Genomic DNA, 18,350 nt, shown 5'->3' with positions numbered 1-18,350 from the left:
AAAGGGAGGAGCCTGGAAGGCCCGGGGAGGGGCGGAGCCTGGACTGAGAAGGGCGTGTCCTGGGTAGGGCCTTACCTTGGAGGGGCGGGGCCTCGATTTGAGCCGAACCCAGGGGAAGGCAGAGCCTGGGGTGGGGTAGGCAGGGCTAAGCCAGTCCGGGGAGGAGACTTACTCTGGGGGGCGGTGCTGGGTGGGCGTGGCCTGGGAAGGGGTGGGGCCTGACTTGAGAAGGGCGATCCCTGGGCAGAGCCTGGACTTGGACGGCTATGATCCCTTGCTCGCTGTTGCCTCAGGTCTTGTCCCCAGCTACTGCGCTGGGAATCTGATCTGGAAGGGTTTCCTTGTGGAGAGAGTGCAGCAAGGATGATGGGCTCTAGCCTTCTTGTGTGTGTCCTGCTCTGCTGACAAACAGAGACAGACTAGCTGGTTCATACAAAGAAATGACCCCCATCTGGGGGGCCAGGCATTTTCCCACCACCACCACACTCCTGGCCAATAGAGTAATCAGAGAGACACCGGCCCATTAGGGATGAGCTGCCTTTCAGGTGAGTTGAATTGTGAGACCTTCCACGAATCAAAATGCTTTTAAGTGGCTATGGTTTTAAAAATCACGAAAGTTAGAGTTCCCATCGTGGCTCAGTGGTTAATGAATCCGACTAGGAACCATGAGGTTGCAGGTTCGATCTCTGGCCTCGCTCAGTGGGTTAAGGATCCAGTGTTGCTGTGAGCTGTGGTGTGGGTTGCAGATGCAGCTCAGATCCCGAGTTGCTGTGGCTGTGGTGTAGGCCGGCAGCTACAGCTCCGATTGGACCCCTAGCCTGGGAACTTCCATATGCCTCCAGAACAGCCCTAGAAAAGACAAAAAAAAAAATCGCGAGAGTCATACAAGTTTATTGCCTTACAAGTCAAAATAATGCTGTTGTATATGGAGTAAAAAGTGAACCCCCCCTCCCTTTAAATCCTTTGCCCTCCATTCCCACTGTCCACAGGTAAGCGTTGTTGAAGGTTTGCTGCCTCTTTCTGGAGCTTTTCCTGTCCATTAAGTGAGTGCACACATTAAACACACTTATGGTATTTTTTTCTTATGTACATAGGGCTATAGCTTATATACTCAAAGCAAAGCACTGTGCCAGGAGAGTGTTCCTAGCAATATTTGATCCATCTCATTCTTTTCAGCCAGGGCATATCATTCCATAGTATGTATGCAACCATGAAAATGTTTGGTGGCTGTATGAGTTTCCTAGGGCTGCTATTAAAAAAAAAAATTACTACATTCTTGGTGGCTTAAAGCAACAGAAATTGATTCTCTCACAGTCCTAGAGCCTAGAACTCCAAAATTAAGTTGTCAGTGGGACCAGGCTCTCCTTCACTGCAGCTTTGCCCCAGCCATTGGTGGCAGCTTCTGAGCAAGTGCCCTTGGTGGGAAGGAAAGTGTCCCTGGAGACAGTGCAGTCAGCCCAGGTCAGGGCAGGGTTTGTGCCTGGCGGGGAAGCTCCATTCAGTTAATCCTGGGTCGTGTTTGATAATGCTTTACCCTGAAGGAAAGACTGACCTTTAAAAGAAAACATTTTCTAGCATTTAGTGAAATTTTTATAACTTAATATTTTGTATTAGAAGCAAGATGTAAATATTACTGGCTCGTGGGGAAAACTAAATTCCTTTTTACTCGTGTGCACAACACAGTGTAAGAAGGGAAGGGCTCCAGTGGATGGGATTCATGCTTCTTTCCCAAAATAGGATTAGCAATGAGGCCATATCTGAAATGGACAGTCATAGAGATACACAACACTGATGTCCAGTACTGTTGCGAGGCGGTAAGATGCTCTGATATGGGTGGAGGAGGGGCTGGAAGCAAATAGTGTTTGGCGAGAGGAGGGGCTGGTAAGCAAAAGACTAGAACCTGAGTCAGTAAAGACAAGAACCATGAGCTTCAGAAACTGCCTTCTTGGGCTGAGTCCCCTCTCCTCCTCCAGAACTTGGACAGTGACCTAAACTCTGTTCTCAGCTTCTGCCCTTAGGACTTAGGCACCCTGCTGTCATTCTCACAGAGTGTCTTAAGGATTGAATCAGCGTGCAGCTGTACAGCCTGGTCCCTAATGCTCATGAAGGGGGGCATCATGCAGAAGGAGTGGAGGAACAGGGGCGGGGTAGGGGGTTGAAGGAGGATGCACCAGATGGAGCCTCAGAGGCAAATCTGGGTTTTGAACAAGCCCAGTCATGGCAGGGGAGGCTAGAACAGCGTCTATTGTTAAATCAAGAAGAGAAAGTTTAATCAGTGATCACCAGAGGTTTTCGCCGTCATTCGCCCCCGCCTCAACATACAAATCAGTGTAAATGACTTCCCCTGGAAAAGAATCCCTCTCTGGCCCATGCTTCCCTTCCACCACCGAGTCCTCGCTCCTCATCCACTCCTGACTCCAGGGAGGGTCCCGCGTTTCCCTCCTACATCCACAGCAGGACTCCAGGCAAGGGCTGCCTCCCACACCATCTGCGCCTGCTGTCTCTTGCTCTCACCTGCTCCTGCTCCATCAGGCTTCACTCCATGAAGGCTACCTATGTCGGGGTCCCAGGGACCTTCGTGGGGCTACACCAACCCACAAATCTTAGTCCTCTTTCTTGACCGATTCGTGGCTCTTATCACATTCAATTCCTCCTCCTTACACGGTTGCGTTCAGTTGGCTTGGGGGACACCACCTGGTTTTCCCCTCTGTCTCTGGCTGCTGCTTTGGAGTCTCTGGTGTTGTTCGTCCTCACCGCCAGCCCCACGGGGGTGCAGGGGCAGTCATGGATCCTCGTCCCTTCTGGTAACCTCCTCAGTCTCCTGGCCACCAGGAGTGCCATGTCTCCCAAGGGTATCTCTCTGGCCAAACTTGTCACCTTCATTCCCAGTTTATGGCCAACATCCTAGATGAACAAGTGTCTCACCTCCAACTCTTTTTTTTTTTTTTTTTTTTTTTTGGACATAGGAATAGCAACTTTGTTTACTTTGTCCAGGAAGGCTATTAAAGAGGGGGAAAAACAAAACAAAACAAAAAAAAACCCTTACTATTTAGACTTACCTTCATTCACAAAACAAAGGACATGTTAACATTTTAAAAATAGAAAAGGCATAATCTCCGAATTAAGCCTCCGACCCCGCACTTTCCCCCCAAACTTGCTACTCCCATGACTTATTTCAGTAAATGACAACTTTATGCTTCCCGTTGCTGCTTTGGGTTGAATTGTGTCCCCACATTTATATGTTGGAGCCCCAAGCCCCTTGCAACTGTATTAGAGAAAGGGCTTAAGGAGAATTAGGGTTAAATGAGGTCGTAAAGGTGGAGCCCTGATCCCACAGAGCTGGCGTCCCTATAAGAGGAGGAAATCCACACCAGAGATCTGTCAGCAAATCCTATCTTCAGAATCCATCCAGGCTTTACCTGCCGGGCTCATCACCAGCAGCGTTCAGGCTGCTGGATTATGGCAATAACCTCTTAGCTCACCTTCCAGCGCTGGATGGTCACACCCCCACCCCAGGCTCTGCTCAAAAGAAAAAACAAAAGTAGCTAGAGCAAACTTGTTATTTCATTTCATTTATTTTGTATTAGAGTGTAGTTGATTTACAGTGTTGTGCTAGTTTCACGTGTATAGCAAAGTGATTTAGTTGTCCACATATATATCTATTCCTTCTACTCCTTTTTTTCCCCCCTTTTTTCAGCTGAACCCTCAGCATATGGGAGTTCCCTGGCTAGGGATCGAATCCAAGCCACAGCTGCAACCTGCACCACAGCTGTGGCAAAGCTGGATCCTTAACCCAATGCGCCACTGTGGCAATTCCCCTATTCTTTATCAGATTCTTTTCCCTTACAGCTTATTACAAGATAGTTGTCATGTAGCTGAGTGCCGTTTTCTGTGTATAGAGTAGGTCCTTGTTGTTTACCCGTTTTGCATATGGCAGTGTGTATGTTAACCCTATGCTCCTAATTTATTCCTCCCCCTTCCCCTGTGGTGAGCATAAGTTGGCTTTGTCTGTGAGTCTATTTCTCTTTTGTAAATCAGTTCGTTTCTATCATTTTTTTTTTTTTAGATGCCACATATCAGTGATATCATATTTGTCTTTCTGGGTCTGACTTAGTCTAATCATCGCCAGGTCCATCCACGTTGCTGCAAATGGCATTATCACCAGAGCAATGCTTTTACTGCTGAAACAGATTGTGTTCCTTCTGAGCCCGAGCACCTGCCCTGACTTCTTTCACTCAGAGAACAGCCTCCAGGCCCTTACAAGTTCTCCATTCCCCTGCAGCCGGATCACCCCACCCCCACTCCTTTCGGTCCCCGGGCTCTGGTGACCCTGCTTTCCAGCTGTTTCTCACATGGGGTCCCACAGGCTGCATCCTTCTCTTGCATGAAGCCTTCCCTGGCCACCCTGTTGGGATGGTGGTCCCCACCTGCTCCCCTGCTTCCCCTCCCTTTGCAGACTCGTCTTCTCTGTCACCATCTAACGCTGTAGGCGATTGCATCTTTGCTTCTTCATTGCCAGTCTTCGGCCACTAGACTATGTTCCCGAGAGTAGGAATTATTCTCTGTGTGGCCCATCACTGTGCCCCCAGAATTCCAGAGAGCAGCACCCACTCTATTCATTGAATAAATGGATGGATGAAGAATGTCTGTTTCTTTACATTTTTTTTTCCAGAAAACACTCAACCTTTTGAAATAAAGCGGCCTTTAACATTGGTTCCTGAAACTGTCTCTAAATAACGAGTTTTATTCTTTAAAGAGTCATTAATTCCACTGCTAATGAGCCTCACAACTGGGTGAATCTAGGCAGCTGGAGCCAGAGGATCACCTCATGTCAGCTTGCTCGTCATGGCAAGCAAAGTCTTACAAGGAAAAGAAACAACTTGAAGCCCATGATTATAAACCTTAAGGAAAAATAACATTCTAGTAGTATTTTTTTGAAAGTAACAGTTGGGGAAGTTCCCGTTGTGGCACAGTGGAAATGAATCCAACTAGTATCCAAGAGGATGCGGGTTCAATCCCTGGCCTCGCTCAGTGGGTCAGGGATCCAGCTTGGGTGTGAGCTGGGGTGTAGGTCACAGATGTGGCTCAGATCCCCCATTGCTGTGGCTGTGGCTGTGGTGTAGGCTGGTGGCTGTAGCTCTGATTCAACCCCTAGCCTGGGAACTTCCATATGATGTGGGTGCACCCTAAATAGACAAAAAAGAAAAAAAAAGTAAAGGTTGGGAGTTTTCAAGGATGCTCCTAAAGACAAACTGCTTGAGGCACTTAGTTCATTTGGAAGAGACTCGGTTTTTCTACCATTCGCCTGGTACTTTAAAAGCCTTACTTTAGGGAGTTCCTGTTGTGGCTCAGCAGGTTAAGAACCCAGCGTAGTCTCTGTAGTCTCTGTAAGGGTTGAATCTCTGGCCTTGCTCAGTGGGCTAAGGGTCCAGTGTTGCCACAAGCTGCAGCAAAGGTCATAGATGGGGTTCAGACTCAGCTTGCTGTGCCTGTGGTGTAGGCCAGCAGCTGCAGCTCCAATTCAACCCCTAGCCCGGGAACTTCCATCTGCTGTGGATGCAGCCTTAAAAAAAAAGAAGAAGAAGAAGAAAGGAGTTCCCATTGCGGCACAGTGGAAACAAATCCGACTGGGATCCCTGAGGATTTGGGTTCAATCCCTGGCCTCATTCAGTGGGTCGGGAATCTGGCTTTGCCGTGAGCTGTGGTGTAGGTCACAGACGTGTCTCGGGCCTGGCATTGCTGCGGCTGTGGTATAGGCCGGTAGCTGCAGCTCAGTTTCCACCCTGAGCCTGGGAACTTCCATATACTGAGGGTGGGGCCCTAAAAAACAAAACAAAACAAAACAAAACAAAAAAAAAAAAGAAAAGAAAAGAAAAAAAAAAAGCCTTCTTTAGGAACATGGGGAGGGTCCATCCTTCTGGGGTTGGAAGAACCCTTGGAGAAACAACATGTGGATTTCAAACAGTCCCAGTGGTCTCCTTGGGACCTATTTGTAGGAGAAGAGGGAAATCGCCCAGCACCAGCAGTGGTTCTGATGTCCCACCAAGGTCCAAGCGTGCTGCTGAGAGCACTTGCCCGGGATGCGGGTCACAGGCAGCCTGGCCTCAGGCCCCTTCATCTCCCGCCAAGCCAGCTCCAACCCCAGGAGGGAGCTCCAAGCTCTGCCAAGAACTGTTATTGGAACACCACGTTCTGACAGCTCCTGCCGAGACTGCTGACAATCTTTGCCTCAGAATCTCCTCTTCCAGGAAAAGCCTTCTACAGAACAGATTTAAAATAAAGTCATAAAAAGTCTTCTTTCTGACAGAGAGGCAGGAAGAGCCAGGGGCTGCCTGACCTTTGGCGAAGGGTCAGCCTGGGCCTCCTGCACCATCTTGCTTTAGTGCCGGAATTGACCCTGGTGGCTTCTTCCTCGAAGGCCAGAGAGTGTAGAGTGTGATAAGCACACCCGTTGCCTCTGTTCCTGGCGGAGGAGGGGGACGTGGTTACGGAGAGGCAGGTGGTCGCTGAGCTTGGCTCCTGCCAGGCTGGACTCTGAGGGCTGCTTGCCTCCAGCTCACCGCTTCAGAATGCTTCTCCTGTTGAGTGTCTTTCCACAGCAGGCTGCTCATAATTGGTGACTTCAATGTGACATGGAAACAGGGTAAGAGATAAGCCAAATGGGTGTTTATCTAGCATCCGTCTTCAAGAAACACGAGGCACTTCACAGCAGGGGACGCCCTGAAGTCCGATCCCCAGGTTGCCTTCTGTTCCCCAGGTAGAAACGACTTATTTTTTGGCATTAATAATATTACTTAAAATAGTCACAATGGGTGTTCCCATGGTGGCTCAGTGGGCTAAGAACCTGACATAGTGTCTGTGAAGATGCAGGTTTGGTCTCTGGCCTTGCTCAGTGGTGTAAAGGTCCAGTGCTGCTGCAGGTTGCAGCACAGGTCACAGATGGGGCTCAGATCTGGTGTGGCTGTGGTGTAGGCCTCAGCTTCAGGTCTAGTTCCACCACTAGCCTGGGAACTTCCATCAGCCGCAGTCACGGCCATTAAAAGAAAAAAAAGTCACAAGGGTGTGTGCCTCAGGTTTAAAAGTTCCAGCAGTGCCAAGGCTTTGTAAAGCGCCACAGACATGGCGCCAGCAGTGCCTCCCCCGCCCTGCCCTCCTCCCCTTTGTCAGGGACTTTTAGTTGTACCCAGTCATGGTTCACGTCCACATTCTTCTCTAGAAACCCAGTGACATCTGGCACCCTCTCTGTAGACGGATTCTAAACATTTCAAACATAGCCAAGTCATGGAAACAACCTAAATGTCCGTTAACAGAGGAGTGGATCAAGAAGATGTGGTACATATACACAATGGAATATTACTCAACCATTAAAAGGAAAGAAATAACGGCATTTTTAGCGACATAGATGGACCTAGAAATTATCATGCTAAGTGAAGTCAGTCAGACAATGAGACACCAACATCAAATGCTGTCACTTACATGTGGAATCTAAAAAAAGGACACTGAACTTCTTTGCAGAACAGATACTGACTCACAGACTTTGAAAAACTTATGGTTCCCGAAGGAGACAGGTTGGGGTGTGGGGGCATGTACTGAGGGTTTGGGATGGACATGCTGTAACGTTTGATTGTGATGATTGTTGGACACCTACAAATGTAATAAAATTCATTAACTAGGAGTTCCCGTCGTGGCACTGTGGTTAACGAATCCGACTAGGAACCATGAGGTTGCGGGTTCGGTCCCTGCCCTTGCTCAGTGGGTTAATGATCCGGCGTTGCCGTGAGCTGTGGTGTAGGTTGCAGACGCGGCTCGGATCCCGCGTTGCTGTGGCTCTGGCATAGGCCAGTGGCTACAGCTCTGATTCGACCCCTAGCCTAGGAACCTCCATATGCCACGGGAGCGGCCCAAAGAAATAGCAAAAAGAAAAAGAAAAAAAAATTCATTAACTAATAAAAAAGATAAAGTACTTAGGAACATATAATCCTATCCAGATAAAAAATTCTGCATTGGATATGTAACATATAGACAGATGCATAATTAAATTTCAAATCATATTTCGTAATTTGAAATAAATAAACAAATAAACATTTCAAACAAACAGTGTTTGACACACACATGTCAAGGTCTTTTAAGATCATGAGGCTCTAACTCACCCAGAGCTGTGTCCCTGTGTGATCACCAAACGAAACTCTGGCGCGGCCCCTCCAGTTATCTTCCCATCATCCCCTTGGGGGTGGTGGGAGCCGTGCAGGCAGTGGCAGATCCCGTCGTGTAAAGACTTCTCATTCTGCACGTACCAACGTGGCTCCAGACCAGGTTTGCAAGACGCATGCAGACGTTGTGCAATTACTTGGAAGGTAATTACTGGCTAGTCTTGCTGATGCCTTGCAATAAGAATCAAGGAGAAAGGCTGCACAGCTCAACCACGTCAGGTCACCGGGAGGCCCAGAATCTTCTCTCGAGCATGAGTTTGGAGCAGATGGAAATGCAGGCTTCCGGGTAGCTGTCAGGACCTGTTGATAGCACCTTGCAGAAGCTGCAAAAATAAAAGTGGAACAATTTTCCAAAGCCTTGGACAGAAAAGGGACTTTTTGATCTGATGCAGAAATCCTTCTGCAAAAACAGTGGCACTGAAGCAGCCACACTGAGGCCAATGAAGCAGGACCTGCTTTCAGCGTCAGAGGCTGTGGCCCCAGGTGGACCCGGGTTTGGTCATTGGCTTTGTTCCTTATGAGTTGTTGGGTCCTGTTATCTTTCTGCCTCTCTGTAAGCCTCTTTCTTAAGGTACAGGAGTACCTACCCTACCTTTCTTGTGAGGAGTTGAACCTATGTGCCCAGCAGGCGGTGCACTCAGAGGGTTAAACAGCTGGCCCCCTCCTCTCTCCTCCTCCACTGAGTGAGGCCAAGGATTGAACCCTTGTCCTCATGGATACTAGTTGGATTTGTTTCTGCTGTGCCACGATGGGCACTCCCCCTCCAGTTTCTACTGAGTGTGGAGAAGCAGGAGCGATGCCAGAGAAAATACAGCTCTCTCAAATGCTAAAACCTGTGTGTGTGTGTGTGTGTGTGTGTGTACGTACACATTTCCATTTAAAGTCAAGTGACAATAATTGAAGTAAAGGAACATTTTTGATAGGTATTAATGTAGACAAAAAATACCCTGAAATGCACCATCATCGTTAGGTTAATGTTGCGGTTCAGAATTAATGAGTGATAAAATTACTCTTTTGCTTTTCAATTCACTTGATGCTTTCAAGTCCTGTTTCTATTTTTACAAACTCACTGAAATACTCGGAGGAAATTCTCAAGGCGCCTCCGAGCTTACTTTTGTTATAATAATTAAATGAAAAATAACAGCCAGTTGCTCAGAGTTTGGACATCCAGGCGCGGATTTCTTCTGGCCTTTTAATAAATTTCCATTTATGACAATGGCCGAAATTCTCTCTTTTTTTTTTTTTTCCCTCAATAAACTTTGTATCTAGAAATGTTTAGATTTATAGAATTATTCCAAGGATAGCACATGGAGTTCCACGTTCTCTGTGCCTAGTTTCCTCTTTTCTGAATGTCTTATTTAGTGTGATATATTTTTCACAAATGGTGAACCAATATTGATCCATTATTATGAAAGTTCATACTTCATTCAGATTCTCTTATTTTTTTTTTAATTTTTATTATTTTTTAGGGCCACACCTGCGGCATATGGAAGTTCCCAGGCTAGGGGTCAAATCGGAGCTGCAGCTACTGGCCTGCACCACAGCCACAGCAATGCCAGGATCCGAGCCGCATCTGTGACCTACACCAAAGCTCATGGCAATGCCAGATCCTTAACCCACTGAGTGAGGCCAGGGATCAAACCTGCATCTTCATGGATACTAGTTGGGTTCTTAACCAGCTGAGCCACAAAGGAGCTCCAATATTATCTATCTCCAACCACGGTTATTTTCCCTGCAAGTGGTCAGAGCCCTGGGCTCTGACCTAAGCTAGGTCCCAGTGGCGGGTGACTGAAGCGTCAGGGACTGAAGAACAAATGACACTGTCCAGAGACAGGAAGACTCAGATCCCCGGCACATCCTCCAAGATGGATAAATAAATGAGGGCTGAGGGCGCAGAGGCTGGAGAAGACCCGAGGAGCTGGAGCAGAAGTGGTGCCCGTCGGCCTCGGGTGCCGGCTGGCAGTCACCTCTCCGGGAGCCCGTTTCCCTGTCAGTCCTCATCGCCATCACTGCCGTCTTCTCTCTGCCTGGCTGTTTCCTCCCTTGGGAAGGAGGGTAGGAGATCGCTTGGTCCTTCGGGGGGTGTTCCCATGATGGACGCGTCACTGTGCCATTGCCACGCCTGTTGGAAGGTGTGTGAAAGTTCTGGTCTGTGTCCCTGTGCTAGGGGACCCCAGGAGGGGCCAGAGGAAGGACGAGTCCAGGCACAGGGTTGGCTGTGAACATCCCTGGACCTCGGCCTGCTCAGAACTCAGATGGCTATCTCATGGGCAGTGTCTGGGCTAGTTGGGGACATGGACAGATCTGCTCCCAGCTGCCTTAGCTGCCTGCTCCCGGAAAACAGCCGCTGTTGGAGAAGGTCAAACCAGCTTCCTGCCACGCAGGCGCCAACATCTTAGAAACCACAGACCAGCAGGACTAATCCATTGATCAGCTTATTGATCAGGAATTATGAAGAGCAAGTGACTATAGTTTTGCCTACAATGTGTGCATTTATTTATTTATTTATTTATTTTTCCTTCTTTTTTTTTAGGTCCGCACCCTGGGCATATGGAGGTTCCCAGGCTAGGGGTTGAATTAGAGCTGCAGCTGCTGGCCTACACCACAGCCACAGCAACACTGCATCTATGACCTACAGCTCAGGGCAACGCCAGATCCTTAACCGACTGAATGAGGCCAGGGATCGAACCCGTGTCCTCATGGATACTAGTTGGGTTCTCAACCTGCTAAGCCACAACAGGGACTCCTACAATGTGTGCATTCAAAAGGAGGGTGGGTGTTCCCGTCCCGGCTCCTTGGTAATGAACCTGACTAGCATCCCGCATTGCTGTGGCTGTGGTGCAGGCCTGCAGCTGCAGCTCTAATTCGACCCCTAGCCTGAGAACCTCCATATGTCACGGGTGTGGCCCTAAAAAGACAAATAAATAAATAAAGGGTGGGTGGGATGTAAACCTATTGAACCTGGAAACTGCTCAGCAAGTGTGTCCGGGTGAAATCAGAGTCCTCCCAGACTGAAGCGTCCAGCTGCCTCCTGCCCGCAAGATAACGGCTGATGAAGTATTCAGAAGGGCAGTGTTGGGAATAGCAAACGTGTTTTTGGCTGGTTAGATTGTTCCAAACGAATCCCAGCAGCAAATCGGAAAGCCAGTCCCTCTCTCTTCTCCTGTCCCTCTGGCCATCACCAGCCATTCTCAGCACAGCGCCGTCCTGCTGTTCAATGTGGCCAGCAGGGGGCAGCCTCCTGGGTTGGGGGGTGCAGAGTTTACCTGCCCGCAATCCCTGCCCCACACCCCACCAGTGTGGGGTCCACCACTCAAGATCTTTCTCTTGGGCTTCCTAGTGACTTCAGAGCAGGTGCCTTGAGAGGACCAATGTGTGCCCAAAGGAGGGTAATAGTAAACCCAATTTTTAGTCCAGATTCTGGAGACGCAGGGGAGGGAGCAGGAATGGGGCATGGGGAAGGCTTGGGCATGTATGTTCCCACAGGAAGAGCAGAAGGAAACAGGAGACAAAGAAAATGCGGGGGAGAAGACACCTGGAAAGACCTCAGGGTAGTGGAGGGTTTTCCCTAAAGAGACATGCAGCCTAAGGCCCCTAAAACCTAAACCCCAGGACTGGCCATCTCCTGGGAAGGCCGCTGTTCCTGTGATGTAATTTACTGGTTACAAGATTCTACTGGGTCTCGTTCAGTTGAAGTAGGATCTAGCTGCACATCTGTTTGTTGTTAAAAGTGTCATCTTTATCCTAATATTCTTCAACTTGAAAGAAATAAATTCTGCATATTGAAGGCGGATAAACTGGGATGGCTCATGTACAACTGCCTTGGCTCAAGTTCAAGGGCGTTATGACTTTTTGCCTAATAAAACCCATGGGCTGTTTTCAGCTACTATAATAAGTTGTTGGTTTTCCATTTAATCTCCTACGAAGAAATTAGAAATTGAACATCTTTATTTTCTTCAGAGTTTTTATACAAGGTTTAATTACATGGTGCCCACCGTATTTTTAAAAATGGGTCACCATTCTGTCTAGCTGTTGGACTCCTCCAAGTGTAGACATGAATAGGGTCAATATTTATTTATTTGGTTATTATTTGTATACCAGCAGGGTGTGTGCTCAGTGGCGTCAACAGCAAGGAAAAAGACATGAATTTTCTTTGGGCCAATTTGCACATTTTGATCTTGGTTTACTTCAACCTATGCCCTTTAGGAGGATGCAATTTATCCATAGCAGGAAGTGACTGAACAATTCTGGTGCCCTTTTTGCAAAAGTAATTTAAAAAGGAGTTTTGGGGAGTTCCTATCATGGCGCAGCAGAAACGAATCCGACTAGGAACCATGAGGTTGCAATTTCAATCCTCGTTCAGTGGGCTAAGGATCCAGCATGGCCGTGAGCTGTGGGGTAAGTCGCAGACGTGGCTCAGATCTGATATTGCTGTGGCTGTGGTGGAGGCCGGCAGCTGTAGCTCCAATGGGACCCCTAGCCTGGGAACCCCCATATGCCGCGGGTGCGGCCCTAAAAAGCAAAAATAAATAAATAAATAAAAATTAAAAATCAAATAAAAATGAAAAGGCGTTTTGCAATGAAAGGGCTGGGCTTCTTGTGGATGGTGATGCCCTGAGGCCTGCCCAGTTCAGCGCTCTCTCTGGTGGCCCCCAGCTGGGCCTGTGAGGGCTGAAAGGTCCCTGTGGTGGCTCCCAGCTGCCAGTTCAAGGCTAGCACGTGTGGACATGGGTCTTGCACCCCAGTGGTGTGTGCTCATGGGGAGGGGCGGGTGAGTGGGCCGCTGCTCATCAGGTGCCCCTTGACTGAGGGGCTGTTGTTGAGGACTAGCCGCTTTCTAGGTACAGGGGATACGGCTGTGAGCAAGAGAGCCTGTTCCTGTCTGGAGGAGGAGGAGGAGAAGACAAGCGGCAGACAAATGAGGAGAGCGGAAGGTCGTGTTTACATGGAGCTTTGGGGAAGGGACGGGAGTGTGGGCAGCGTCTAGCATGCAGCAAGCGGGGCTGTCTGCGTAGGTGTAACCACTTGTTCAGCCTGGCTTGTGATGAGCAGGTGAGCCCTTCTAGCCCGGGGTCACCCAGCCCTCTGGGCGTGCGGGGATGCCAGGAGCATGAGGGAACCAGTTTGGACGGGAGGGACACTGACTTGAAGGGTGCAAGGGAAGGTACAAGGTGAGGTGACGTCAGACAATAACTTTCTGTTGTTCAAGCCACGCAGTCCATAGCGGCCTTAGCAAATGGACACACCTCCTGGCTGGTCTCCCTGCCTCGCCCTGGCCCCCAGGAGTCCACTTGCAACACAGCAGCAGCCTGAGCCTGTTGAAACGTGATCGTGACACGCCTTTCCTCTGCTGAAACCCCATGGGTTGCTCATGCAGCTTGAGCCATGGCCCACGTCCCCACGCTGGCCACCATCTGGTGTTATGTGGCCCTGCTCTGTCTTTGATTTCATCTCCTAAGTCTCCCCTTTCTCACAAGACTCTGGCCGCCACGGCCTCTTTGTTTTCCCAAACCTGCCGAGCGCGTTCCTGTCCTGGGCCCCTTGTGATTGTCCTTTGCCCGGAACAGCTTCCCTCCAGGTATCAGCATGAACCATACCCAGTCCTCCTCCTTCGAGGTGCTCCTCAGTGCCACGCTCTCAGCCAGGTATTCTGAGCAAGTTACATAAAACAGCAAACCCTACCCTTGGCCCAACAGTCTCTAGCCCATTACCCAACTTTTTCGTCTTCACGATTCTTTTTTTCTCTTTTGAGGGCCGAATCTGCAGCATATGGAAGTTCCTGGGCTAGGGGCTGAATTAGAGCTGCAGCTGCAGGCCTATGCTGCAGTCACAGCAACACTGGATCCAAGCCGCATCTGTGAACTACGTGGCAGCTTGTGGCAGCGCCAGATCCTTAACCTGCTGAGCCACAGTGGGAACTCCGTCCTCATGAGTCTTACGACTACTCTCTGACCTTCTACACATTTGCTTCTTGGTTGTTTGTTGTCCAATTATTTTTATGGCATAAATAAGCAAATGAATGAAATTTTTGGATGTTCTTTCTACCTGTAAGTAGCTTGCTGTGGTCTGATTTTATTCCAAAGAACTGCTGCTGGGAGTCTAGGGAGGCTGGTGGTGAAAAGCAGTAGGAATGATGTCAGCAGATCGGGCTCGGTGAGTTTCAGTGGGTTTATGAGACTGCAAGGCTCTCAGGACCTGGGAAGCAGCAAGAAATAACAGATCATGAAACTGAACCCTCTCACCGCCTCCCTTACATGTAAGTCGGAAGGGCACATGCAGCTTGACACAGCGCTCCCATCTTTGCGTAGGAACAAGTGCGTGCCGGTTGAATGTCATTAACAGAATGCTGGTGCCTTGAACTGGGGTGCCAGCTGCTACTAGCCATAATTAAAATGGAGCGTTATGGCATAATAATTCTGTTAATGCAAAACCCCCTTGCAGCCAGTGGGAACAAATGAAGGATGCATCTCATTAAATGCAAGCACTTACTCAGACTATTCCATCAAACTCCCTCAATGCCGCAGACAGGGCGCCTGGGAGATGGGGGGGGAAACGCACCCCCTTTGATGTGTGGTACAGAGAGGCAGCTGCTCGGAGCCGAAGGAAGCTTCCCCATGTCCGTCCTACCTCCCAGGCCTGCGGCAAATGCGGGGGAGGCATGGGAGACACAGGTGCAGCCCTGCGCGGTGGGCTTTCAGCCACATCCAAGGGGACTTCTTGGCCTCTTCACCTCATCAGTCTCTCGATAAAATGTGCAGTGATTAGTGAGCGGATCTGACTTCCCAGGAAAATGGAATGAGAACGGAGTGCTGGGGGCCGCTTTCTGGGGCAGCTGTGAAGTCCTATCGGGGGCGAACAACTGATTTCACAAAAGGAGAGCAGCTGAAAGGGGAGCCTCGGGGTGGGGGTGGGGAGTCACTGTCCCAGAGAGCCTCCAACCTGGCACCCGGGAGGGCAGGGTTCCAGGGCCGAGCTGCCAGGTGACAGCTGCGCCTGCAGACCCCATAGGGCCGACTTCCAGGTCGGAAGCTGGAGACGTGTGGACGGTGGCCCCGATTCAGCTGTTTGGGTAATTCTGAGCATTTGGCGTCACATCTGGTGTCAGTGATTTGGTTACTGTTTTACATGTTTCATTTCACGTTGGGTATTAAGGGATGAAGCCAGTCGTCCACGGAGGGCAGCAGGTGTGGAAAAAGAGCCCACTTCTGAGCAAGTCCCAGGGTCACCGGGTTAATCCACTCCTGTGGCTCCTGTAAAAACTGCTAATTGAAGGTGGCTCAAGTCCGGGGATGCACAATCCGCCTGCCCTGGAATCACTGTATCCTTCCCCGTGTGCATTCAGCTCCTTGCTGGACTGCCTTCCATAGATGCTACCTAGTACCAACACCAACACAGCTTTTTTTCCCCAAAGAGTGGTCAGAACATTAAGTTTTTAGAGTTTCTTGCCCACACTTGAGTATTGGCTCTGTGAAAAGAGGAAACCTCTAATTCATGATTTGGGTGTTAAGTAACAGATCTGAGATCAGTTTCTGAGTGAAGAGTTGGCCAAAAGTCACGCATGAGTCGCTGTGGCTGTTATTACTGGACAACTCGTGCGGAAGAGCCCGGCCAGGAAAGACCCTTTGCCTGTAAGCAGTGGGTCTCTGTGCAAAGAACACAGCATTTGGGGTTGAACCTGGGTCGTGTCCAGATTCTGCCTCTGGCAAACTGTATGGTTGTGGATGGTTTGAGGTCAAGTGGTGGTGGTGGGGGGGCAATGTGAATGAGGTGGGAGACCTGTCCCTGCAGTGCCAACCAGGGGTGTCCCTCATGCTGGGACGCAGGGCTCTGGGGCATCCCTGCCCTCCCCACCCACCTTCCTGCCACCTCCACACCTGCCCGAGTTATCCTCATCTCCCACCTCCTGGCCACCTTCCGGATCCCACGGCTGCGACCTACGGCCCCCACCCCCACCCCCACCCCGGTACAGGTGTCACTGATTTCCTCTGAATTTCACACTCAGGAATGACAGTCTGCCTGTCTCTCACCCCCCTAACTGCTCAGTCGTTTCCCTGAGTAGATTCTTAACCCCACGAGCAGAAACTGCTCCATCCTTTGAAGTACCCAGAGGGAAAGCTCAAGGAACCCTGGGCACTTGCTTTTCTGATCATGGGGTAGAAAAGGTGGCGTTGACATTGTATGAGTTTTGCAGTGTTTCCCATTGGTCTTGCCCAAGTTGGAATTAAGGTGAGTGCCTTTGATAAAGTGGTGGGACCGTCACCCTCTGGACAGAAGTGGAGGCGAACCCTGGGGTGGCAGGTGCAGGGACCGGGGACTGGGGGGAGATGGGTCCTTCTGAGCATCTGCAGAGTCCCCTCAGGGCTGGGGAGGGGGGCCAGCAGAGGCCAGAGAGCTCTTGTGTTTCCAGAAACAAGGGGCTTATTATGACTTTTCTTCTTCTAATTCTAAAATATCTATTAAAGCTTTCACAATGAGCCAAACACTATTTATAGGATATCTAATAAGATGGTTCTTGCTCTCAGAGTCAGTTTGGGAAGCACAATAGTCACAGTTTTTGCGATCAGAAAGACAATTTTTTCCTGACCTCCCGATGGCTGGGCCTGCCCGTGCTGCAGTTTCCAAGTGAATGGACTCGCGGGGGCCACCCTTGGTGAATCGGGAAGTGGGTAGAGCTGGTCTTTCCCACCCAGGTCCAGCTCTCAGGTGCCCCCCACCCCACCCCACCCCTGCCCCAAGAGTGAGCGCCCCGCTGTTCATGGTAAGCCCCGCCACTGTCCAGAACAAGCCCTTTCTTCCCTGGGGAGCTCCGCGCAGCCCTCTCTCTCCAGACCCCTCAGGGGACACATTCTAAATGAAGCAGCTTTTCAGTCCTAGGATGGTCCATACAAAATTTAGGGCAGCATGCAATCCCACTCTTGGGCATCTATCCGGACAAAGCTCTACTTAAAAGAGACACATGCACCTGCATGTTCATTGCAGCACTATTCACAATAGCCAGGACATGGAAACAATCCAAATGTCCATCGACAGATGATTGGATTCAGAAGATGTGGTCTATGTACACAATGGAATACTACTCAGCCATAAAAAAGGATGACATAATGCCATTTGCAGCAACATGGATGGAACTAGAGAATCTCATACTGAGTGAAATGAGCCAGAAAGACAAAGACAAATACCATATGATATCACTTGTAACTGGAATCTAATATCCAGCACAAATGAACATCTCCTCAGAAAAGAAAATCATGGACTTGGAGAAGAGACTTGTGGTTGCCTGATGGGAGGGGGAGGGAGTGGGAGGGATCGGGAGCTTGGGCTTATCAGACACAACTTAGAATAGATTTACAAGGAGATCCTGCTGAATAGCATTGAGAACTATGTCTCGATACTCATGTTGCAACAGAAGAAAGGGTGGGGGAAAAAATTGTAACTGCAATGTATACATCTAAGGATAACCTGACCCCCTTGCTGTACAGTGGGAAAAAAAAAAAAATTTAGGGCAGCAAAGGTCAAATATCAGCAGTTCCATAGAGGTCACCTAATAGATGCCAGATTGAAAGAAACAGGTACATTACTTTGGCTAATAGCTTGTGGAAGCTTGGAAGTGATTAGGAACCCAGACTCAGGAGTCAGGTAGGCCTGAGTTCAAACCCTGGTGCTGATCCCCGGCTGTGCAATGTGGGCCTCCCTTCCCCTCCGTTATCAAAGATATAATTTGTACTTCAGACATTTGGTGTGATGATAAAATTTACAACCCAGGAGTTTCCATTGTGGCTTAGCAGATTAAGAATCCAACCAGTTTCTATGAGGATGCAAGATCGATCCCCTGGCCTCGCTCGGTGGGTTAAGGATCTGGGGTTCCTGCAAACTGTGGCATAGGTCACAGATGTATCTCGGATCCCATGTTGCTGTGGCTGTGGCATAGGCCCAAGGCTGCAGCTCTGATTCGACCCCTAGCCCAGGAACTTCCATATGCTGCAGGTGTGGGCCTAAAAAGAAAACATTAATTAATTAATAAAGTAAAATTCACAACCCGGGATGCTTTAATAACTGATGGACATTCCCAGGTGAGTCTTGATGATGCATTGGTAATGGAACGGATCTTGATGGTGTGTCCTTTGTCTGGAAGGCCGGCTG

At 49.4% G+C, this 18,350-nt stretch overlaps 1 long non-coding RNA gene across 2 annotated transcripts in view; it reads right to left on the bottom strand.

The window, feature by feature from the left end:
* Positions 1-874: 874 nt before the first annotated feature.
* Positions 875-18,350, bottom strand: part of LOC106505191 (uncharacterized) — a 31,176-nt gene continuing 13,700 nt past the window's right edge. The window contains exons 1-4 of one of the 2 annotated variants that reach the window (XR_014818081.1): positions 14,700-15,002; positions 14,256-14,405; positions 8,151-8,533; positions 875-2,999 (exon numbers count right to left, since the gene is read on the bottom strand). This is a non-coding gene — a long non-coding RNA (uncharacterized LOC106505191). Of the gene's footprint in view, positions 3,000-3,572; positions 6,621-8,150; positions 8,534-14,255; positions 14,406-14,699; positions 15,003-18,350 lie in introns of those variants that run through there. The other variant, XR_002336408.2, reaches the window with a different exon arrangement.

This window comes from Sus scrofa, chromosome 10 (assembly GCF_054392235.1).
Source record: "Sus scrofa isolate SSC_HxYL_T2T_F1_AM1 chromosome 10, Sscrofa_HxYL_maternal_Yorkshire_Landrace_v2.0, whole genome shotgun sequence".
Classification (NCBI taxonomy): domain Eukaryota; kingdom Metazoa; phylum Chordata; class Mammalia; order Artiodactyla; family Suidae; genus Sus; species Sus scrofa.
The sequence above is the reverse complement of the archived record's forward strand: the minus strand, read 5'-3'. Positions and strand labels throughout refer to the sequence as shown.